This window comes from Rhinolophus sinicus, linkage group LG05 (genome assembly GCF_036562045.2).
Source record: "Rhinolophus sinicus isolate RSC01 linkage group LG05, ASM3656204v1, whole genome shotgun sequence".
NCBI lineage: Eukaryota > Metazoa > Chordata > Mammalia > Chiroptera > Rhinolophidae > Rhinolophus > Rhinolophus sinicus.
Window position 1 is genome coordinate 78597350 of NC_133755.1, and position 26006 is coordinate 78623355.

At 46.0% G+C, this 26006-nt stretch overlaps 1 pseudogene; it reads left to right on the forward strand.

Annotated features, from left to right (window-relative positions):
• Window positions 1-3834: 3834 nt before the first annotated feature.
• Window positions 3835-21873, forward strand: LOC109437855 (NADH dehydrogenase [ubiquinone] 1 beta subcomplex subunit 9; annotated as a pseudogene).
• Window positions 21874-26006: the final 4133 nt, after the last annotated feature.

Sequence of the window (26006 nt, forward strand, 5' to 3'; positions counted from 1 at the left end):
AATAAAGTCCATCCCTTTTAGGAGTATAGTTTGATGTACTCCTAACAAACTCATATAGTTGGGTAAATGTCACCACCATCATGCTGTAGAATATTTCATTTCACTGCTCTGGAAAGTTCCTTATGCCCCTTTGTAGTCACTACCGTCTCTCCACTCCCAGCCCCTAGTGATTCTGATCTGATTTCTGCTCCTACAGTTTTGCCTATTCTAGAATGTCATATAAATAAAACTATAGTAGGTGTCCTTTTGTATCTGGAGTCTTCTGCTTGGTATAATGTCCTGTGATTCATCCATGTTCTTGATGAACCAGTAGTTCTTTCCTTTTGATTTCTGAATAGTATTTCATTGTCTAAATATACTACAATTGGCTTATTCATTTACATTGATGAATTTTTTTCTTGTTTTTGGCTATTATGAATAAAGCTGCTATGAACATTCATATACAACCCTTTTTGTGGACATGTGCGCTTATTGCTTAAGCAAATATCTGTAGTCGTATATAACGCAATATATTCGTATTTAACTTTATAAGAAAGTGCCAGGCTTTTTCCAGAGTGGTTTACCATTTTACACTCTGACGGGGCTGTTTGAAGGAGGCTGCCTCAAAATGTCATGTCGCTGTTGTGAATTTCTGCATCAGTCTGCAAGTCAGAATGTTTTTGTTGTCAGAGCATGGGTGTGCACGTAGGTCACCTCAGGGGACAGGCACGGGCTGGAATGCAGGCATAGCCTCTGGAGGCCACAGCAGCTCAAGGCCCAGCAGCAGCTCTGCGAGCAGCCCTGCTTCCTGCCCAGACCAGCTGTGGCTCCTTATCTCTCCGTCTGCGCTTCCCTATGGTGGTTTTCTGGGACACATTCAGTATCTGCTGCATGATCGGCCAGGGGCCTGGGGCATAATGTAAAGTAATACTAGTTAGTGCACACTGCTCCGCACGCACTGCGGTGGTCTACGTGGATCAATTCATTCAGCCTTCACAGCCTCCTACTGTTATTATTCTCTGTATCCTTATTTTACAGACGAGGTAAGGAGAGTTTCGATGAGGCAGCTCAGTTCTTCAAGAAGTAGTGGGGATGAGATCAGAATCCTGGTCTAATCCAGTGGCGCAGTGCATTGGTCAGAGTGGATGCTGACGCCAGTCCGCTTGGGTTCACTTCCATGTTCTAATTCATCTCCTTTTCAGTCAGCCTCTGAGAAGAGGGCCTTTATATGGTTCATTTTGCAGGTGGAGGCTGTGCACAGCAGGGAGGTGCAGAGCTGGGATCAGCATCCGGGAAGTTTGGCTCCAGAGACACGGCTACCAACCTCTGTGCCCTGCCTCTGAACCGTCCGCATTATTGACGTTGTTATTCAGCCCACTGCGCTAGCTCTTTGTGTCTTTGGGGCCTTACACTGCTTTGACGTTTGCCTCCTGCCTGTGCCTCACTTTCAAGCTCTGAACAGGTTGTGCACATACTCCTCAGGGCGGAATAACCTCGTCTGGCGGCCCGTTGCGCATGCTCACGTCTGTCCGATCGGCCTCTTGCCATCCCTTGGAAACTGCCTCTAGCTCAGACCAGGATCCGATTCCAGCAGATGAAGTCAGGGAGGAGAGGTAATCTGCAGGGTGGCCCATGCCTAACAAATCTCCTCCAGCTACTTTTCTCAAGAAGACGTAATGTAGCCAGAAGACTCGTTACCGTCTTGAGCTCACGTCAAAAGATTATTTGCTTCCCCAAACAAATTGTGAGCTGTTTCAGATGAGAGTCTAATTATTGAACCTACTATCAGGACTTAGTAAGTGCACCTGACTCAACAGATTTGGTTGAATGATGAATGAATGAATGAATGAATGAATGAGATATGTGGATTCTCCTAATTTGGCTCTGTGTTGCCCTATATGGTAGCATGTGGCTATTTAAATTTTAAAATTTAATAAAACTTAAAGTTTCTCGTTTGTATCAGCCACATTTCAAGTGTACAATGTGCTTAGTGGTTACCATATTAAAAACTGCAGATATAGAATATTTACATCATCACAGAAAGTTCTGTTGGACATCCCTGGGCCAGATGATGGGTGGCGTGAGAGAATGAAAAATGCTGCATTGGGAGAACATTTATGTAGGCTGATGGCTTTAATCTGCTTTCAACACTTTAAAAACAGTCGAGATAAGTCCTCTCTCGTTAGATTATGTCACATACTGCCCATTCAGAGGTCTAGAAATCACTTCTTTAGAAATCTATCATTGAAAAAGGGAAGCATATTTCTGATCACATCCATGATCCAAATTTCTGTGAAAAAGAAGATAGGAGGTTGAAGGGGGAACTAAAGCCGCTGAGTTCCTTCTGTCACAGACCACATGGAATTAATCCAGGGTGCTTTGCACCCATTATCTCATCCAATCCTCCCAGCTGCCCTGTCGGACACAGAAGGGCAGTGAAGATCAGTGGTGGAGAATCACAGACTTGTGAAATTCTGGAGGCTAGTGTCCACACGCAAAACATCAGTAGATGGACTGTCAAATGTGTTCCAACTAAGAGCAGTGGGAGGATGAAAGATGGATAAAATATGGGCCTCAACAAGTTTATAACTTCGTGAAGGGAAAATAAGAGACAAACACATAATAAATATATAACTATGACTGTACGTATACACATCTATGTATATACTTATATATATATATATATACATACGTGCATACACATGTGTAGACATATGTGTATATATATATATATATATATACACACACATTATGTGTATATGTATATACATACATAATAACTAACATCTGTTTGACATTTAAGAACTTAAGTACTTTTCCTTATATGAAGACCCAGCAAATCACTGAGTTGAATGTCAAATTAATAGAATGTTGATACAGAAACCAAGCATTCTAGGAATTCAGAGCAGGGTGATCTCACTGAGAGATGGGTGATGGGGAAAGTTTTGGTTGAGGCACAGAGCTAGCAGGAACTCTGGACAGTCACACAAACCTGAATACAACCCCTGGCTTCCCTACCAGAAACCTGCCAGACTACTCTGTTGCTTGCAGTTTTTCATGAGATAATTATAAATTCATTTTACTTTCTGGAAGATAAAATGTGATCTAGTGGATATTTTCTGGGCTTTGACCATCCAGAATCCACTCTCACCTCTCTAATAAATGCGGACTGAGAGCACTTAATATTTTCTCTTCACCCAAATGATAAACGTACTAAAAAACAAAACAAAAAACCTGTCATTCTAGAAACACAGAGTAACTTTAGTTGCAAAATGGTTTGAGTTGCCTTTAATAACCCTGGGATGAGCATCCAATGGTATATCTCAAAACCTTACTTAAGGGGCCAGCCCGGTGGATCACGCGGTTAGAGCTCCATGCTCCTAACTCTGAAGGCTGCTGGTTCGATTCCCACATGGGCCAGTGGGCTCTCAACCACAAGGTTGCCAGTTCAATTCCTTGAGTCCCGCAAGGGATGGTGGGCTCCGCCCCCTGCAAGTAAAATTGAACACGGCACCTTGAGCTGAGCTGCCACTGAGCTCCCAGATGGCTCAGTTGTTTGGAGCGCATCCTCTCAACCACAAGGTTGCCAGTTCAACTCCTGGAAGGGATATTGGGCTGCGCCCCCTGCAACTAGCAATGGCAACTGGACCTGGAGCTGAGCTGCGCCCTCCACAACTAAGACTGAAAGGACAACAACTTGAAGCTGACAGCGCCCTCCACAACTAAGATTGAAGGACAACAACTTGACTTGGAAAAAAGGCCTGGAAGTACACACTATTCCCCAATAAAGTCCTGTTCCCCTTCCCCAATAAAATCTTTAAAAAAAAAAAAGTCTCACTTATCATTCAGGGTTGCATGACGTCGGCTCTGCCCGTAATCCCTGCAGCGCAGAACACGTGGAACCCAGGTAAGGGCCACATTGTACCTTTGGAGTTTTACGCTGACGTTTGCATCCTTGCCTGTGTCTCACTGTCAAACTCCGAATGGGCTGTGCACATACTCCTCAGGGCAGAATGACCTTCACCCTGACAGGGCTTGCCGACGTTCTCCTTACACAATTGTACTCACTTACCTGCCAGTAGTGATTGATAAATGTCTTTCTAAAGCTCTGGGCACTTTGCCTCAGCTTAAATTTTTCTGACGTTTCTACCTTTCTTCCTCAGCATTTGGATTTCTTTGGTTTCAAGCCACAGAAACTCACGGTAGCTCACTTAAACAGAAAAGTGGGGTATTGGGAGGACATTAGTTAGCTCATAGCACCAAAGGAAGGCTAGAGAACTAGACTCAAGGAGCAGAGGAACCAAGGCAGCCCCAGGGGATTCGGTAGCAAGAACCAAGTCCTGCCCCTGCTACTACTGAAATGAATGAGTGACAACTAGTTTTTCCATTCCCCCTATTCATGTCCATCATCCCAATCCCCAGCTGAGTCTAATTAGCATAATTACATATGGGCGGAGAAGAAAGGACACCTTAAGTGACAGTTCATTAGGACTGCACACACGGAACTCCCCAAAGAATCCAATGATCGTTCTGGGAGGAGAGAATGGAAGCTGGACTCAAACATCCATGAGTCCCCATTTTCTTTTCCTAACCTGCATTTCCTACTTTTTCTAATTATTGATAATAGGAGTGCCAAACATACCTTCCAAGGTTGTAGAAAATATATATATAAACAAATCCTTCCATATTGAAATTTTTCCCAAAAGGGATTAATGGTTGGGGAAGTTTGGTCTTACCCTTCAGCATTGAGTAAAAGATTAAAGAAGATAATGCATGCAAAATGCCTCGTACAGTGCCTGGCATGTAGCAAGGTTCATTAAACGTCATTGCCATTCCAGCACTTCCCCAGTGGTGTGCTGGAGCCAGCTTATACCAGCTCATGAGAGCTGATCACTGTATTTTTAGGAATTTTGTGAGCCAATTGACATAATATTAGTAATATGAAGTTGCCCTTGATGGAAATTTTACACCATGGAAACTGAAAGTGCTGCAAATCAGGACACCCACCCCATCACCCTCAGGCAATTGTTAAACATTTACCAGCACACTGTTGCCTCCACACCTTTCTTTCCTTCATAAGATGTGTGCAAAACCATGAAAGATTGCATATCACTTAGGACTAGATTCAGCTGTAAGTGACAAAATAGCAAACAGTGGTTTACTAGACATGAGTTCATTCTCTCTGACAGAAACAGTCTAGGTCAAGGTCGGCAGTTTGGGCTTGGCTAGTAGCTCTATTTTGTTGCCTCACTGCCCTCAGTGTCTGACTTTTACTTCATGATCTAAAATGGCTGCTCAAGTTCCACATTCCGGCCAGTAAGAAATAGAAGGACAAAGAAATACACATCACTTCCTATTAAGTCCATTGACAGAGGTAACACACAACATTTAACCATGTCTAGCTGCAAGGGAGCCTTGGACATGTGTTATTTACTTCAAGCAGCCATATGTCCAGCTGTAATCTGAGAAGGTTGGGTGCATACTGGAAGACAGCAGGTAGTCCCTCTTGCTAATGGGAAGGATTTAGGAAAGTGTAGGAGAGATGGTGTGGGGATAGAGTCCCAGAGAGCAGTTTCCAGGCTCTCGGCCTCTCGTGGAAAGGTGCTGGCTCAGGTCATAGATGGCAGTCAGCTGTGACTAGTTGGCCATCAGCTGTTACCAGTTAGCTATTTGCCACTGATATAACTGCCGTGGCTAACAAGGGCAGATTGCAGTTAGCACAGCGGATTGCAGTTAGCAAGTGAGTTTGGTTGACAGAGAAGTGGATGGCAGGTTGCGGGTGGTGTAGCTCCTGTTTCCTTTGTCTCCAACCCAGTTGCCAGCAAGACTATAGTGGTATGACTCCCCTATCTATGGCTCCGTGGGTGTTCCTTTTTGGCTTCACCATATCCTGCATTCTCATGCGGGGAGTGGGAGCTGAGACCCCGCGTGACACCCTGCATGACAGATGGGAAACTGGTGCTTATGTGATGGAAGTGAGTGTGGTTTGTGGAACTGTGAGGGAGCTGAGTTGAAAAAACAAGGTGGAAGTCAGATCTGTGGGGACAGAGCCCCGGAGAGTAGTTTACAGGCTCTCGGCCTCAAGTGGAAAGGTGCTGGCTCAGCTATGGCTGATTGGCCGTCGGCTGTGGCTGGTTAGCCGATTGGCCGCTGGTATAACTGCTGCAGCTACGGAGGAGAGCCGAGGACTGCCGAGGAGCCAAGCAGAGCTGAGGAAAGCGGAACAGGCGAACCAAGGAGAGTGGAAGAGAGGAGAGGAACAGAGTCGAGAGAGTGGAGGAGAGTTGTTGGTCGGTTGGTTGGCGGAAAGGCGGACGGCAGGTCGCACGTCCGGTGAACCCAGCCTCCAGTGAGACCGTAGTGGTATGACTCCCCTACCTATGGCTCCGTGGGTGTTCCTTTTCGGCCTCACCATATCCTGCGTTCTTGTGTGGGGAGCGGGAGCAGAGACCCCGCAGGCCGCCCCGCCTGAAAAATGGCGCGGCGAGCAGGGTATGGTGGCGGCTGAAACTCTCCGGAATATACTGGAGCAGTTTACACGTATACAAGCTCGGCTTCGTAAGCGGGGTATGGTACCGGCCGAAACTCACCGAAGGATGGTCGAGAGGTTTATGCGTACAAAAGTCAAGCTTCGGGAGGCCCGCAAGGAGCTACGCCGGGAACAGGAGGCACGATCTGCCTGGGAACTCGAGCCTCCAGCTGGCACACCTCCCTCTTGGCCATGGACGGCATTGCCTTCATTTTGGTGATCTGCTGCGGCCTTAAGCTCCGAGGGTGGTGGACGTCTTACACCGAGGCCTCCACCCACTCAGACACCTGGCACGGTGAGCAGGATTCCGACCAGGTAGGAATGGCGTCTGACTCTGGGCAGGAGGACGTGTGGCCCCCACACAGTGTATGGTGTTCGGTGGCCACTGTTCTCAGGAGTTGGACCCCCAAGGAGGGGTGGGAGGACATGGACGGCTCTCCGGCCAGTGTGGAGAGGGCCCTGCAGGCTCTGGCTGAGCGGTTGCCGGAGGAGGAGAAGGCTACAGCCGGCCGCGTGGGCTGGATGTTCCTCACGGCCTTGAGTCTCAACACGGAAAATGGTCTTAATGAAGTGGCCCGGTGCCTGACCAGGTGTCCCGGTTGGAAGCGCTGGAAGCCCGGGTCCGCCTGTTAGAACAGGGGCCCCAAGGTGGAGACTCTGAGGCAGAGGTGGAGGAAGCCAGTGGAGACAATGTAGCTCCCAACCCCCAAGCCCGGCCAATCTTTAAGCAAAGGGTAAAACGTGAGCAACCTTTGGGCCCCAGGGGCATTGCTGCCGGCAACCCAGCTGTGACTGAGTTCACAACCTACACCCCATACACTCCCACTGAGTTGCAGGAGCTGGGGAGGCGGTACAGACAGCGCCCTGGAGAGCCAATCTCAGCTTGGCTGTTATGTTTATGGGATGAGGGAGCAGACAGCATTCTCTGCTCCCCAGGCGAGATAGAAAAGCTAGCCTTCGTGACAGTGCATCCGTCCCTGCGACAAAGGTTACAAAACTGCCATAGGTTGGCCAACAACCAGGGCAACCATTCTCTAATGGCGTGGCTCACTGCTGCGGTATGCACAGTATGGGGACAGGCTGGCGAGCTGCCAGACACTGTGAGTCAATGGCAGTCATATACAGAACTTACGCAAATGATCCGTGAAATGGGTATGAGACATGCTGTTTTTAACCTCAACATGCAGGGCCCAGATGACGAGCTTTTTACTGCCAGCATGAAAGATCTGGTTTTGGATACTGCACCTGCGAGTGCTTTTGGATCCTTGATTGCTATTCTTACACCGTATGTGGGGTGGCGGATCCATGAAGTTACAACTGCCATGGCCACCCTAGGGGATGTTGAAAGCCGGAGGCAAAGGAAGTTAAGACAGGAGGTCCACACAGTTGAGACCTGGAAGCCCAAACCAAAGGTAAAGGGGCGAGGTTGCAGGCCTCAGAGAGTAACACGCGCACAGATGTGGCGTGATCTCGGGGCGAGCAGTGTCTCTCGCATGACAAGATCTCAGTGAGGGTCCAGGACAGCAGACCAAAGAATATTTATCTCATGCCATTAGAAACAGGAGGCATTGAACTTTTGGGTAGAGGACCTATATCATCAGAGGCATTTAAGAAATTTTAATCTGGCCCTTACCAGCTAGACATGTAGGAGGAGGAAGGTAATACAGGCGGTGGCAGGGAGGTCAGAGAGGAGGCTGATTTCACAATCCAGGTATGAGGTGATTATGTGGGGGCATTGGGAATGAGGAGGAAGAAGCCAATCTGAAAGCCATTTGCTAGACAATGTTTGATGGCCTGAAGAGGACTTTCAGGCTGGGGCCCCAACACACAGGGTCCACAGAGACATTGTAAACAGAGCAAACTGCCTTGGGAGGTGTGTAAGGGTGGGTCACCAGAAGCAGAGCCTGGCATGGGACTTTTGTGCACAGGATTGATTAGGGGAAGAGGAGGAGAGTGAGGCCAACAGGATGGCAGAGGGGAAGAAGCTAAGCGAGGCTGTGGGCTGAGCTGCAGTCCAAGCCCATAGGGAGGCTCTTGCCATCAATGGCTCCAGAGTCAGCTCCACATTGAGACAGGAAGGATGATCTTTTGCAGCCCCACATCAGGCAGTCATTGGCTGAGGTCTGTCCAAAGTGTGCATAAGGGGTGGGCTGGGGGAGGTGGCAGCTTAGCTTCCATTTGGTCCAGGGCAATTCTCCAGAAAAGGGAACCACTGTGTGTGGTGTCATGTGGGGTGTCAGGCGGGGTCTCAGCTCCCGCTCCCTGCATAAGAAGGCAGGACATGGTGAGGCCAAAAAGGAACACCCAAGGAGCCATAGATAGGGGAGTCACACCACTATACTCTTGCTGGCAGCTGGGTTGGAGACACAGGAAGCAGGAGCCACACGATCCGCAATTTGCTGTCCGCTTCTCTGCCAACCAACCCCACTTGCTAACTGCAACCCATGCTTGCTAGCTCAGCCATGGCAGTTATATCAGTGGCTAATGGCTAACTGGTAACAGCTGACGGCCAACTAGTCACAGCTGATGGCCATCTATTACCCGAGCCAGCACCTTTCCACGTGAGGCCAAGAGCCTGGAAACTGCTCTCTGGGACTCTGTCCCCACATGTGGTTATTAGGCAACATGCCTTGTTGCTGGGAGATGGGCGCATTTGCTGGTGAAAAGGATCTGAGTGAGGCCAGATGGATTTGAGGTGGCAAAGAAATAAGGTATTGACACATGACAAGTGGAAAACTGGAGGCACAAGATAGGAGCTCACGTGGAAGAGTAGCTAGCTATCAAGATATTATAGGGGGAGATCGGCACACAGGTGATAGTTTAACAAGAGGGAATGAGCTCGTTGAGGGCCATGGGTAGAGAGAGAGGAGCCAGCCTTTGGAAGGTAAGTGGTTACACCTTAGTGGGAAGGTGGGTGGGATAAGAGGAACCAATTGATAAAGCAAAGGAGAGATGAGTGGAAAAGCATGTTTGTGTTGTTGACCTTATATTATGACTGGAAGTCAACGGAAGAAGTTGAAGGCGAATGAGAATGGAGAAAATGTAGAAGTGTTTTTTTGTTTTTTTTGTCAGGTGGGAGGTTGTTGGTGGCTTTTGAGGGAAGAGTTTCACAGCAGGACAGGGTTACAAACTGCATGGTGAGGGCTAATAATGCTTTCAACATTTAGTGCCATTCCATTCTGACTAAGTCTCAACTCCTCTAGGGCACTTTCTGCTTCAATTTACGTGCTGCTCATTCTTGCTTGTCCTAAAGTTACTCTATGTTCCGGTTTTCTGATGTTCCCTAACAGATTATCCCAAGACTGAGGGTGTGAGACAGCCTTTGTTATGGGTTCTTTGGAGCAGGAATTTGGATGGAGCACAGTGGTGTTGGCTTGTCTCTGTTCCATGATGTCTGGGGTCATAGCTGGAAGACTAGAGAGCTGGGGACTGGAATCGTCTGCAGTATCCTTCACTCACATGTCTGGCAGTGGATGCTGGCTGGTGGCTGGGGGCCTCAGTTCTTCTGAACGTGGCCTATATTGGGCTTCTCTTATATGGTGGCTGGGTTACTGAAAGGCGTGAACCGTATTCCTTTTATGATCTACATTGTTTCCCCACGTACCACTGGTCACAGCAGTCACAGCACCACCTAAATTTAAGACGAAGGAACATGATCCCATCCTGGAGTGTCAGTCACATGACAAGAAGAGCACGGGGGAGGAGCACTCATCTTTGGAAATACAATCTGCCGTGCTCTGTCAAAGTTCTCTATGTGCTTCTAATGAGTGGCCCCATTTATTCAACAGTCATCAATAATAACGTCAGCTTGAGGACATTATCCTGGGGGCAGGGATCCGGCATGTGACTTTTATCTTCTTTAGTTTCACATTCTAAACATTTGTGCAGTTATAGGCCCACAAGAGACACCTGTGGAAGGAAGAATTCCTTTTAAAGTCTATCATTTATTTTAGTATTTTTTTTTAAAGATTTTTATTGGGGGGAGGGGAACAATACTTTATTGGGGAACAGTGTGTACTTCTAGGACTTTTTTCCAAGTCAAGTTGTTGTCCTTTCAATGTTAGTTGTGGAGGGTGCCGTTCAGCCTCAAGTTGTTGTCCTTTCAGTCTTAGTTGTGGAGGGCACAGCTCAGCTCCAGGTCTAGTTGCCATTGTTAGTTGCAGGGGGCGTTGCCCACCATCCCTTGCGGGACTCGAACCGGCAACCTTTGTGGTTGAGAGGATGCGCTCCTACCAACTGAGCCATCCGGGAGGCAGCTCAACTCAATGTGCCATGTTCAATCTTAGTTGCAGGGGGCGGAGCCCAATGGGAGTCAAGGAATGAAACCAGCAACCTTGTGGTTGAGCCCGTGCTCCAACCAACTGAGCCACTGGCCACCTGGGAGCTGAGCGGCAGCTTACTGGCTTTTTTCTTGTGGAGGGTGCAGATCACTGGCCCATGTGGGAATTGAACCGGCAGCCCCGCTGCCCAGAGCTTGCACTCTAACCAACTGAGCCACCCATCTGCCCCTATCATTTATTTTTCACATACACCGAATCATTTGATCCTATGAAAGCCAGCATGACCATTTCATAGTTGAAGACTCCAGGCTTAGAGGGGTAAGTGGGCTATCCCAGATGACTCAGCTAGCACGAGCTCAACTGTGACATGAGGTCTTCTGAGCTGATGTTACTTTTTAAAAGAACTTGATGGCTCCAAACAGCAAGTGAAATTTCTCAGGGCTGGGACTGTTTCTTCAATGCCCCTGCCTCGTCCATCCTCAGAGCAAGTAGCACAGGACTATGGATGGAGAACCCTCAGCTGCTCATGGACCGGTCCTGACTGGATACACCCATTTAACATGATGAGTTAGTATGATTTTGTGTCTCTTTTCTCAGGGGAACAGGCAAGGGCTAGGACACGAATCCTCACGCTGTATTCAGCTTCTGGGCTGGGAAGAAACCCAGGATAAAGATGCTTTCTGTGCTGGCAACAAACAGGCAGCACCCACATTGGGGGGCGAGGTAAGTGGGAGATGCCAAGGAGAGTTCAGGTGGAGCAATGAGGCGGTGACCTGAGGTGACTACATAGGAAGAGAGAAAGCCTAGAAGGGAAGGAGCAGAGGCAGTAGCTGAGAGGGAGCCAATTTCTGCCCCCTTCCCAACTCGAATCCCAGCCCTAAAAATGCTGCACAGCCTCAGGGGGAAATCCTGGCAAAGTATCTGATATGGGTGGCAGGGGTGCTGCTCTGGCTCAGAAGTGGGTGGGAGCAGACCTTAGAACTCACGTCAAGCCTCAGTTTTTCAAATGCCTCCTGTATCCTGCCACACTGTCCTCCCCAATTAATCTTTGAATCTCTTTAGAAATGTCCCTGGCTTACCAGTTTCCTCCTCAGAGATTGCAGATCAGGAAGGACCTTTGGAAACCACAGTTTCCACTTCTGCTGTGGGGGCAGAAAGCATGGGGCAGCCTAACCCTTTGACGCCTGGGAAGTAACAAAGAAGACCAAAATTAGCTCCGTATGTGTGGGACTACCATCTTAACCAGACCTCTGCTCTCCCACACCAGCCCTGCAGGGAGCTCTTAGGGGGTCTCTGGTTTCTGCCCATCGGATTCTCGATTCTCATTGCTCAGGCCCTCTGCAGGTAGCTCACTGTGACTTCTCACATCACCTTCAACCCCTGGGCTCACCTTCATGGACCAGCTTCAACTGTATCATTTGTGAGTCACTCTTGCTGCTTTGTCCCAGCCCATCAATATGCTTACTGCTCTCTCCCACGCAGGAATTACTCACTGCTTATGCCACCAATCCCTCTGGAATGTGCCCCCCTCCATGACATCCATTTTCCCCGCATCCTTTATTATTTTGTTTAAACTAACAATGTTGTTTTTCCCCTCTGATGATTAAAATGATAGATGTTTGTTGTGAAAAATCTGTAAAATACAAAATGTATACAAAACAAGATAAAAAGTACCCATAATTCCAAAGCCTACATATAGCCAACATTACCATTCTGGTGAGTTTCCTTCTAGTATTCTTCTTGGCAGAACCCCCTCCTGCTTTAGGTCTTCATGCATGCTGATTATTCCTCTGAAAAGTCTCTTGCTTACCCCAGTCTCTTCCTTTCTTCCCTGCCTCATTCTGTGAGTGAATCAACTCATCCTTATTATCATAAAGGTCATTCTCTCTGAAAAACCTTTCCTCTACCCCCGAGTTAGGTCTCCCTATTACACACTCACAGGACCCAGTACTTTTCCTTTTAGCACTTACCACAACTAGAAATCAACCATTGTTTTTGCCCTCGTGTGTTTAGTATCTGTCTTAGCTACTTGAGTTGACGTGATGTCCATGACTGGCGACTGGCTTTGCTGTTTATTCTGATGACCCTGCCATCCACCACAGGGTCCCATGTACAGAAAACACACAACACATCGCACCAAGACAGCTTCCTAGAATAACCACGTCTTCTCAGGACTTTAAATTCATTAATTTAACAAGTACAGTCAGTCAATTACCATATGCCTGATATGGTCCCAGGTACGGAATACCCCATTGTTGCCCTCAAGGCTCCCTAAGCCTTTTGAGGGAGAGAGATGAGTAAGTTAAGCATGCCCATGTGTCCTGGAGTATAAGATGACGAATAGTGGTAAGTAAAGCACAGAGGAAGAGCCCCTAACTTAGCCTTAGGGGAGGTGACACTCTTTCAATTTGTGTTTACTTCACAGAATCACAGGATATTAAAATTGGATGGGGTCACGGGATCAACAGGCCCATCCTTCCTGTAAGATGAGGAAACCAAAACAGTGAAGGGCAGGAAGGGGACTTGGCCAAAGCCATCGGGTAATTTATTGGTGGCAGATACGGGATTAAAACCTTGATGTTCAGACTCCCAACCCAGTGCACTTTGCGGTGCACCTTACGGGCCTTTGGAGTCCCCCGTTCTCTCCTCCTCACATTTTATTAATCTCGAGTCCTGTTGATTTCCCTTGTGTAGGTCTCTCAGATCTGTCCACTTTCCGTCACCGCCACATCAGCATGCCCCAAGCCTCCGTCATCTCCAGGCTGGGTGCCTATGCTCCCTCCTACCTTGTCTCCCAGCTTCTAGTCTTGCCCTGCTCACATCCCTTCTCAGTTTGCAGCCAGAGTGAGACTTCACAGACCTAAATGTGAGCATATCTATCCCCAGCATCTTTTCACCAAGCTTTTAGAAATATGTTCAAAATTCTTAGTGTGGTATATTAGCCTGTTCAAGCTGTCATAACAAAATACCATAGACTGGGGGACTTCAACAACAGAAATTCATTTCTCACAGTTCTGGAAACTGGAAGTCCAAGATTAAGGTGCCAGCAAGGTGGGTTTAATTCTGAGGCCTCTTCTCCTGGCTTGTAGGTAGCTGCTGTGCCCCATGTGCTCATCTGGCCTTTTCTGTGCGTGTATACAAGGAGAGAACTCTCTTGTGTCTCTTCCTCCTTTAATAAGGACACCAATCACATCAGATTAGGTCCCTACCCTCAAGACCTCATTTATCCTTAATTACCTCCTGAAGACCTTATTTCCAAATACTGGGGGTGCCAAAAAAATGTATATAAGTGGACACTTTGGTCAACGTTGCACAAGCAGTAGCTCGCCGTAATCAGAAGTGTCTGGACACTGATGGTAACCACTTTGAGCACCGCTTGTAATTGCAAAAATCAATTGGATTCATCTTTTGTTATCAGTATATATTGAGTATTATAATTTTAAGTTTTTTCCTTTCTTAAAATATGTATACATTTTTTGGCACCCTTTGTACATTGGAGTTTAGGGCTTCAACATATGGATTTGGGGGACACAACTCAGTCCACAGCAGTGTCTACCAGGCCCCTGTTGACCTAGCCCACCCTAGCAGTCTCTTCTAAGCCCCACTCTCCTTTCTGCCTCCATGCTTCTATATCTTGAATTTCTCTTGGTTCTTTGAAATGTCCAGATCTCTTGCAACTCTGATCCCTCCATCATCATCCCTTCTTTCTCTGCCTGCCCCACTCCTATTTAGTCTTTGTAAGGAAAAATCCATCTAGCTTTGGAATAAGTGAATATGGTTTTGCTCCGAGTCCAGTGACATCACAGAACCTGCCTTGGACCTCTGTGAAGAACTGCCTGTTCTTTTGAGAAATAAGATGCAAAGACAACCAATTACAAAGTAGAGGGTACAACCTCCTTTGTGAGTCAGAGACTGGACGCAATTTCTGTTTCATTGGTGGGCTTCCTCCCCACAGTAACTTTCCTAACAGGCATCATATTGAAGAAATAATCAAATTTAAAAGGATATGTTACGTAGCAGGATAGCTTATTATGAATTCAGTGTAACAACAATCTATTGAAAGTTAAAAGGAGAGTGAAGGTGTCCTTCCCTCCCCCTCTGCGTAGCCAGGACTCTGTTGCCTTGAATTTGTGGGTTCCTGGCCCTTGAGGAATTTGGCTCTTTGTGTGTTTTTGAAGAAAAGGGTAGAATCAGGCTGGGCGGGGCCCTAAAAGAAACCCATCCCTGAGGAGGCCTCAGTTTTGGAAAGTACACATGTCTGGGTTGAGAGAGGAAGGTGTGGAGGCAGCGGCTGGCCCCCATGGTGACTTGTGGCCTTCAGGGGCTGAGGGAAAAGAGAGGGAATGCAGTTTCTGCAGGCATGCGGAGGTCAGGCCTTTCCCAAAGCAGCCCCTCACAGGGGACTGGCAGCCAGGTCCAGGGTGACTGTGCTGGGAGGCTCTGGGCAGGCGTTTCCAGGGCCTTGCCAAATGCCCCAGCCCCCAGGCAAGGCTGTAGAGAAGTGCTCAAAGTATGTAATTAAAAATAAAAGATTATCTGAAACTAAAAACATTTTTAAGGAAGAACTGCACATTTGTGATTTTTTTCCTAGGAAAATAACTACGATGATGTCCTCCGGCTCTGTCTCCATCTTCTCCACCTCTTCTTTCTTCTCAAATATCAAATTATTTTCAAAGTTTTTTTTCTCCTTCCTGGCTTTGCTGATGCCACGTTTGGGTGATTAGGCACTGCCCAGGTCAGCTCAGCAGCCTGACTTCTAATGGACTGCATAGGCCTGGGCGAGGAGCAAGGCAGTGCCGACACTATGGTCAGAGGATTAGACTCTCCTCTGTTTCCTCGGGACTGCGTGAGCCCTGGCTTCCTTGTATGACCCAAGAGGGGCAGTCTGAAAACTGTCAGACGCTAGAATTCCAGTCAGGGATGGTCATGGCTAAAGACAGATTTGATACGAGTGAGTCCACAAAGAAACAAGACATTGCCTGTGACCCAAGAGCTGTGGGTCTATGATGAATCCCTTCCTACCTGTTACATATATACGGACACACATGCTTCATGTTTCTAGATAGACAGACAAGGAACTGGTAACAATTATGGCTTCTGGGAAGTAGGACTGAGTCTGTCCTATATATATATATATTTTTTTTTTTGCCTGAGGTTTTTTTTAAAACCACTGAACAGATGTTTTTTTTTTTTTTAATTTTTTAAAAAACTTTTATTGGGGAACAGTGTGTTCTTCCAGGGCCCATCAGTTCCAAGTCATTGTCCTTCAGTCTAGTTTCAGAGGGCGCAGCTCACCATCCCATGTGGGAATTGAACCGGCAACCTTGTTGTTGAGAGCCCGTGCTCTAACCAACTGAGCCATCCGGCCAACCCAGATGTTATTTTTATACTAAAAATATACTTCAAAAATTAAAATGACAGCAACAGTAAACTCATCAGACTGATAATATCTCCAAATTTCAAAGTATAGGACAGCTGGTGACTGCTTCCAGGAGGGGTGAGCTTGGGACTCAGGCCTGGGCTGCAAGAGGGCCAGTGATGTCTTCCAGCTGTGGCGTGTCCACTGGGCCACTGGACAGAAGGCTAAATATAGACTAGGCTGAGAAGTCTGCCATGATGAATTGGGGCTGGTGCTAGAACATTCCTTCACTCCGTTAATGAGCACCCACCTCATCCCTAAGTTCCAAGCACCGAGGATGTAGGAGTAAACAAAGCAGACAGGGCTCGTTGATCCCCAGATTTGGAGTCCAAAGGAGGAGCTGTGTGGGTCACACTGGCCTGGCAGGAGAACAAAGAGGACAGTGCGAAGCACAGAGGGTCCAGGAAGACCCGATGGCAGGGCGAAGGGGGGTGTGCACCTTTTCCAGGGCATCTAGTTCATTAGAACCTCCTCTCAGGATCTCCTCTTTGCTCTTTGAGGGGTTGGAAGGTTTCCTTTTCATTTAAAAATACTTTTTCTTTAGTTAAAAATTTTATTTAAAAATTAACATACAGTAAAACTGACTTTAAAATGTATGGTTCTACATTTCAGTTAACACATTTAAAAACTCATGTAATCACCACTACAATCAAGATAGAGAGCAGTTTTACTGCCCCCAAAACTCCCTCATGCTGTCCCTTTGTAGTCACGTCCTCCCTTCCACCCCCACAACCCCTTGCTGTTCCGATCTGCTCTCTATCACTGTAATTTATCTTTGCAAAACATCACATAAATGGAATAATATAACATGTAGTCTCTCGAGACCAGATTTTTTCACTCACCACAATGCTTTTGCAATTCACCTAAATTGCTGTATGTATCAATAATTTGTTTCTTTTTTGTTTCTGGATAGGATTCCATGGTACGGATACACCAAGTTATTCACGTACCCGTTGTAACCCAGTTTTGGGTAATTACAAGTGAAGCTGCTATGAATATTTAGTATATCGGTTTTTCTTTGAATGCATTTTTATTTCTCTCAAGTGGGATTGTTGAGTTGTGCAGTAAGTGTATTAACTTTATAAGAAATTGCCAAATATGCAGGGCATGGCTGCTTTCCACCAGTCCCGATGAGTGTTCCTGTTGCTTTGTGCGCTCACCACACTTGGAGGTGCTGTCAATATTGTTTAATTTAGCTCTTCTAACGTTCATCATGGTTTCAATTTGCATTTCCCCAATGGCCAAAATGTTGAGCATCTTGTTATATACTTATTTGCCTTCCTTATATCCTGTTTGATGAAGTATCTATTCAAGTCTTTTGCTTATTTTAAAATTGGATGTCTTTTCTTGCTGTTGAGTTTTGAGAGTTCTTTATGGATTCTGGATATATGTCCTTTGTTGGATATGTGATACTTTCTTCCACTTAGTACCTTGTCTTCTCATTCTCGTAACAGGATATTTGGCACTATATATATATATATATATGTACTAATATATGTACTAATATATATATGTAGTTATATATATGTTTTTATATATATGTAGTAATATATATATGTAGTAATATATATATATATTACTTTGATGAAAAATGTTTCTTTTATTACTTATTTTTATTGAGATATAACTGACATATGGCAAAATGTACTAATCTGAACTGCATGGCTTGATTAATTTTTACATTTGTATTGACGCATTTAACGACCCCCCAGATCAAGACAGCGTCACTCCAGAAGTTTCCCTTGAGCCCCTATCTAGTTGATATGCAGCATCCCATTTCCTACCTCCTCTGAAATGCTTGCTGTTCTGACTACTAGCATCATACATTAGTTTTGCCCAGAAGGTTTCTAAGGACTGTGCTCCAAGTTTTGTGACCTACTTGGTTTTGTCCTGGAAATTGGAAGTCTCCAGAACCCTGCCTTGGAGAGAGATTCAATGTTCCTCACCGGATGTGATGCAGAGGCCCGTGAGCAGTGCTGGTCTTCTTACCATCTTGCTTCTGGCATGCCAGTGAGCCACGTTTTATACCAGGATCCAAAAACTTGGTAGAAAATGGCAGAAAAGATCTAGGCATCCTATAAATCCAGTGACATGGGAAGGGCAAAGTTCCAGGAATCAATAGGCATGGGTTCAGCCCCCCTCTCTAATGTCTACTGCACATCCTTGAACAAACTACATAACCCTGGGCCTCAGCCAGTTCATCTGTAAAATGGGAACAATAATACCCACAGTGCTTATCAGGCCTATTCACCAATATTTGAGTCTCTGTCTCCTTTCATGTACCTAGGAAGATTGTACTTTGCCACCCCATTTAACTCTCATCCATGAACCCAGGCATGGCTATGTGACTTACTTTGGCCAATTGAAATGTGTCCCTTCTACGTGGAAGTTTTAAGAGCCAGCATGTGCTTTCCCACATTCTTTCCTCCTTCTATGTGCAGCTGGCAATATTCTAGATGGTGGCTGCTCTGTCAATCTGGATCCTGGAATTAGGACAATGTTGACTCAGAGCAAAGCCTCAGCCAACCCACCATTGATACATGGCAAGAATGATAAATAAATCTTTGTTGCATAAAGCCATTGAGGTTTTTGAAGTTGTTTGTTACAGAAGCATAACCTAGCTTGCTTAGAGGATACACCATATTATAGATATTACCAACAGTATATGAAATAAAATGTATGGGACTTCTGGGAACAAATTAAGGTTTGATTCCCTTCCTTTCACAATCTCCTTTCTTTCTGAGGAGTCATGAACCCAGAGAAACTCTTACCAGCCTAGAACCCTTGATAAGAGAGAAGAGAACAGACAGACAACCACTCAACCACAAAGAAATAAGAAGAGAAAAGGATACAAAGCAACAAAGGATACAGAACTATGACACAGAACAAGGAGGAGAAGCAAAGTGATAAAGGAGAGACAAAGTAAAAGAACAGGGAGAAGAGAGATACAGAGGCTGCCTGAGACACAGGGGATTCTAAGAAAAACAACTGTTGGGGCAAATGGAAACTGTATCTTTTTGATAGTCAAGCAACATCATCTCTTATGGTAGCTGAACAAATAAGCTTGGGTTCTAGTAGTTTCTGGTCATCCATTTATCAGTCTTTCCACCCAACATTTACTGAGCACCTACTGTGTGCCTGGCCCTGTGCTTGTGCTGCATTTACAGAGATGAGCAAGACCTTCTGCTTTCAAGGATCCCCCAGTCTGGTGTGAAACAGTCCCATGAACAGTTAGGACACAATTTGGCTTATGCAATGATGGAGGTGCTTTCAAGGTATTAAGAAAGGAGAAGGGGAACCAAGTCCTGCTCGGGAGAGTCAGAAAGGGCTTTCTGGAAGAAACGGTCTTGAAGGATAACTGGGAGTCAGCAGAGGCAGGGTGGCTGAGGGCATGCTGGGCAGAGGGGCAAGGAACCAGGTGTTAGAGGCGAGAAACTACAGGTGATTTGGGGTAGCTGGAGCCTTGATATGAGGCAGTGGGCAACAGAGATGAGGTTGGAGAGGGACTCAAGGGCTTATCACAGGCTTATCATGGCTTTCATCAGGTGGGCAAAGACAAATTTGGGAGATTAAGCAGAAAAGTGACATGGTCATATTTTAGCTGAATTGCTCTGCCTTCTATGTGGCCAGTGTATTGGGACAGAATCTCTTCTCATGAGATACCTTGGGATTGGGCCTGCCCAGCCCAGGCGGTGTTCCGTGTGCTCTGTGTGGAGTAACTACTCCATTCATGACAACCGGTGACAAGGGCGTTCTTATCATCCCCATTTTGACCTTAAGGTGACTGGGCACAGAGAGGTTCAGTTATGTGTCCTGGCCCCAGACCACTCTCCCTCCTGCCTTCTTGGGGTCTGCTGTTCTGGGAAGGCTTTCACAGAGGCAGAATTTTGCACTGGTGTCCTGCTTCAAGTTTAGGAAATCTTTCACAGTGATGACCTCAGTCCAGCCTTGCAACAATAGCTTCTGTGAAGTAGGTATTATTCATAGCTAAGAAAACCGTCCAAAGAAAATCAAATGATTTGTCAAAGGTCAAAAGTTAGATGGCAGAGCTCCGACTCAGCCTTGCGTATTCCGACCCTGAGTCAGCTGTTAGGGGCCATGTTCATTTGTCAGTGGCTACTGCGGCAGCCTCACGCTCAACACGTGTGGTTCACAGGCCAGGGCACTTTCCACTCCACTCAGCTGCCTCCTGTCCAGTAAAATGCTTTTCTGAAGGGAGCGAGAGAGTCACAGAGAAATGAGTTGTTGGCCCATTTCCTACAGTTGGGCAATGGCTTCCGCCATCTGGACTGGGTGACGTCAGCTGCCTGGATTTCTGCCAGTTTTCTCCCGCCCAGGAAGCAGACTTCCGGCAGGGCTTTCAGCCATCTCTGGCCTCACGCAGGAGCAGACCTCTCCGTTTGCAACGTGAGAGACTGAAAATCAGATCTCAGGGAAGGTTTCACTGTAGGGAAGGACGGAAAAATGGGGAAGAGGAGTTCAAAGGACACTCGCCGGGGATGAGCAGCGAGCCCCTCTTCTGGGGCCCAGGGTCCTTCGTGGGGCAAGAGGGGAGGACCCAGGGATCGGACTGGGAAGTTTAAGATTTTGTGACTAACAGACTTAAGTAAATTGGGGGTGGAGGGGGAGAAAGGTAAGCAAAGCTGAGGAAATCTGGAAAAATTACACATAAAGATAGAAATGCAGAAGGTCAAATATGGGCCAAGAATAGAATGTTGATCCCAACGCTCATGCACTTTTCGTGGATGCCAAGTCTAGAATAAATTGGTAACATAGAAATATAAGCAGCCTTCATTTCTTTACTTTTTTGAATTACAAAAGTATACGCATTGGAAAAAAAACACTAAACTGTAGATAAAGTAGAAAGTTAAAGTGCCCGTCCCCAACCCACTGTCCGCGAGTCCTGGTGGCTCATAAACGCTGTCATGCACTTTAGCTGTTCCTTCAGCCAATGTTCATCACATTTAATCCTCACAATGGTCCCATGAGGTAAGAACTATTACTGTGTCTTTAAAAAAAATTGTGGTAAAACAGACATAGCATAAAAGTTACTACATTAGGGATACTGGCGGCCGCTGAGGGTGAGCGGGCCATCATGGCGGTCTGGCCTACCTGACCCAACAGCAGACGGTGTTGCAGTTTTACAGGTGGGTGCTGTGCCTCCTCGAGACATGGTGCATCCAACAGGGGCAGATGCAAGTCCTTTGCTTGTTTGGTGAGAGTGTGGTTTAAAGAACATAAGAATGAAAAGGACTGTGGTGAGGCTGCTCAGGTGCTAAGGGAGCCAGAGGAAGAATTCTGGCAGCATCCACAGCCATCTGTCTCCCCAGTCTCTCCTGGGGGCACCTCCTCTGAGAGATACAAGTGTTCCAGGTTCCTATGTGGTGCTTGGGTGCCTGGCATCCTTCTGAGAAGGCAATGTATCCTGTTATCTTTGCCTAGAGAGAGCAGTGGAAGGAACTGCAGAGGGAAAGCGAGGGGTGAGAGGTTAAGCAGCCGCAGGACAACACTTGTCTAGTGGTCCTAAGACTGAAGCTTTGCCCCCTGCCTGAAAGGAAGGTGACTTGCCCCCACTGTGGTGGCATATTGTGACCAGGCCCTGGGAGTGGCCCATGAAGAGAAAGAAAGAGGAAGACACCTCACCATTCATGCTGGCAAGGAAATAAGTTATAGAATATAACCATTTTTAAGCATACAGTTCAGTGGCATTAAGTACATTTACACTGTTGTGCAGCCATCACCACCATCCATCTCCAGGGTTTTTCTATCTTCCCACCTGGAAGTCTGTACCCAGTAAACAAAATCCTCCCATTCCCTCTTCCTTCAGCCCCTTGCAACCACCATTCTACTTTCTGTCTCTTTGAACTTAACTACGCCAGATACCTCATATAAGTGGAATCATATAATTTTTGTCCTTTTGTGACTGGCTTTTATTTCACATAGCATAATGTCTTCGAGGTTCATTTGTATTGAATCATGTGTTACAATTTTCTTCCTTTTTAAGGTTGAATAATATTCCATTGTGTGTATATACATTTGTTTATCCATTCCTCCTTTGATGGACCCTTGTGTTACTTCTACCTTTTGGCTATGGTGAATAATGCTGCTATGAATGTGGATGTATGTATCTGTTCAACTTATGCCTTTGTTTTAAATAACAGCTATATTGAAATATAATTAATATACCATACAATTAACACTTTTAAAGTGTAAAATTGAATGGTTTTTAGTATAGTCACATAGTTGTGCAACCAACACCACAATCAATTTTAAAACATTTTCATCACCCCCAAAAGAAACTGCATAGCCATTAACAGTCACTCCAAATTTCCTCTCAGAGCCTCCCCTCTCTAGCCCTAGGCAACCACTAATCTACTTTTTGTCTCTATGGCCTAGTCTGGACATTTCACATAAATGAAATCATACAATATAAGGCCTTTTGTGTCTAGCTTCATTCACTTAGCATAATGTTTTCAAGGTTCACACACATTGAAGCATGGATCAATACTTTGTTTCTTTTTATTGCCGAAATACTGTTCCATTGTGTGGGTATATGTGGCACACAATTTTATTTATCCATTCATTTGGACATTTTTGTTGTTTCTACATTTTGGCTATTATGAATAATGTTGATATGAACATTCGTGTACAAGAATGTGTGTCATATGGTAAATCTATGTTTAACCTTTTGAGGAACTGCCAGGCGGTTTTCTATAGTGACTGCACCATTTGACATTCCCACCAGCAGTATATGAGAGTTCCAGTATCTCCACTCTGTCTTTTGGATCCTAGCCATGTTAGTGGGTATGAAGTTGTATCTTATTGTGGTTTAGATTTGTATTTCCCTGCTGCCTAATGGTGTTGAGCGTCTTTTTATGTGCTTATTGGCCATTTGAATATCTGTGGAGGATTGTTTATTCAGATCCTTTGTCCATTTTTAAATTGAGTTATTTTTCTTTTATTACTGAGTTGTAAGAGTTCTTTATGTGTTCTTATATAACATATAATCATGTACGTGCCCTTAACAGATATATGATTCACAAGTATTTTATCCCATTCTGTGGGTCATCTTTCACTTTCTTGATGGTGATCTTTGAGGTACAAAAATTTTAAATTTTGATGAAGTCCAATTTATCTATTTTTTTCCTTTTGTTACTTATGCATTTGGTGTTATGTCCAAGAAACCATTACGTAATCCAGGGTCACAAAGATTCATGCCTATGCTTTCTTCCAAGAGTTTAATAGTTTTAGATCTTACACTTAAGTCTTTGATCCATTTTGAGTTAATTTGCATATGTGGTGTGAGGTAGGGATCCAACTTCATTCTTTTGTGTGTGGATTTCTAGCTGTGCCAGCGTTAGCTTGCCTTTTTACAGATAAAAAAATTGTGAGCTCCATGAGAAAAAGGACTCTGCCTGGTTTTGCTCACCACTGCATCTTCAGGATTCACGGAAGCCCCGTGCCTGACAAATACAAGATGCTCAATAAATATAGGCTGAACGAATGAATCTATGAGTGATTGAGACTTAGAGAAGTTAAATAACGTGCATAGTTCAGTCAGCTGGGAAGTGGCCAGACATGGTTCAAACCCAAGGCTTTTCATTCATTTCTAATTAAGAGTGTTTGTGCTATGAAACTTTCTCAGATTTCCAAAAGCTCTTAACCACAACTAGATTTCCTCCGTTTCATTTGCTGTATCATTCCAATGATTCCATTGTTTGTGAACAGCCAAACTTTTAAAATCTAACAAGGCTTGTGCCCCTTCTGACTCCCCACCCCTCCCTCACTCTCCCACAGCCACAGACACAAAGACTCCACTTCCTTCTATGGCAGTTTTATAGCTGGAAAGTTCTAGATAACTTGACCGCAGCCTCCTGCTGCACAATTTACCATAAATCTTCAGGAGTGTTTGGTGTAACCGTTTATGGTGGGACCTGGTTTGATGTGGGAGGCCTTTTGGGTATGTGGGAAGCTTTGTGCAGCACTGTGTGAGGCACCGCCTGGGTGAGCCCATGCCGTTGCTCTGGTTCTGATGTGGCAGGTCCTTGGTGAACTGTGGTTTCTGATTCCGGAATAGCTTACCATCTCAGAGGAGAAGGAAGCCAGGTGACATAAGCCCCAGTTATAGAATATTTTGATGGATTCACCTCTTTTTGGATGAGGACGAAGGAGAGTCCTGAAGAGGAAAAGAGATATGTTCTCAAAGTTTCCGAAGTTAAAGCCCAACACTATGGTGAGTTGGGTTGAAGTACCAGCCCCCACCCTGACAGTGTTGAGTTTGGGCTCCCCCTGTTGGATGCTTTGGAAAATACTTATTTGAAATTCAGGAAAAATTAAGACAAGGGTAGCGGCAAGCAAAAGAACATTTATTGAGAGAGAGCTTGCTATATATTTGGCATTTTAGGCATCTCATTTTACCCTAAAGTAATCCTATAGACAGGGTTAATCAATCCTATTCTGCAGATTTGGAAACTGAAACTTGCCCAAGGTCACACAGGGATTTGAACCCAGAGCTTTCCCTAAAGTCCCTAAAGTCCTCTGAGCCAAGGGAACCACCGCTGAAATGGCAGGCAAAGGCCCCTCCCTTCCTTCACTTCCACTGGGTCTGTTGCTCATTTTGTCACGACATCCCAGGGGCCCAGGGGCCCAGGGACGGTCTGCTCCCATGATTCCCCCTTAACCAGTGGTGTGCTGGAGCCGCTCAGGCTGACTGGTGAGAGTAACTGTTAAGTATTCAGAATGATACAAGCTGGTTGTAAAACCTGTGGTAGTTGGAAATTGGTCATGGGGAGAGGGAGTATTTACATGGTGGAAATTGGTAACCTCTACAAATCCAGGATTTCAACCCCCCATGCTAGTTATCAGCATGCCACTATAACTGAACCCTCCGCTGAGGTCCCAAATGCCCCTAAGTGAGCACTAACTTTGATGCCCTGAGTGATTGCTAAGGACTACAGGGTCAGCCCCCAGTAGTCACTAACTTTCAGCAGCAGACTGAGGAAAGATAGACATATCTGTTGGAAAATGAGGAAGTGTGTGCACATGGGACAGAGAAAAGAGGGTGGAGAATATTGGTTATTCACACATGGACAAAGTACCAATGTGTTTAACCACAGGGATCTTGGAGCAGGGGGGCGGGGGTTATGGCTTGTCATTAGAGTCCTTTTCTTTCAGAGCAATGGAAGAAGAGATGCAATTCATGTGGAAACTAGAAAAGTGCCTCCGACCGGGGGTGGGGAACACTACACAACTCCGAGAGGGGAACTCTGTCTGTGGAGAGAAAGAGGTCTGGGGCGGGAGGCAGTTTGTGGACCACATTCCTGACCCTGAGACTACAGTTGGGGTCCTTTTCCTGCCAGGTGGTGACTACTCTGGCATGGTCCCCAGATTACCCAGCGCTACAGGCTCTGTGCTGAGCCAGAGGCCTCTAAGCCAACTCAGGATGCGTTGGGCCGTCTCCATTTGAGGACTGGAGTCAGGGGACTTCCTCGCTAGTTGAGATGCTGCAAAGAAACAGCCACCTCCCATGATAAAATAAGAGGTACATCCTTGTGGGGGGGGGGTGTCTCGTGGGGAAGAGAAGGGACTTCCCAGCTCTGCCACCACTGGAAGTTTCCCTGACCCAGCGGCACTGAAGCCATCAATTAGACTTCCCTAAAGGCTTAGAGAAGAAAAGGGAAAGCAAAGAAGTGAGCAGCAGTCAGATAATCTGACTCACAAGGCACAGCGGGTGTACCTCCCACTTACAGGGACTTCTCCTCCCATGTTCCTAGCTTGCTGCCTTCCTCTCAAAGAAACT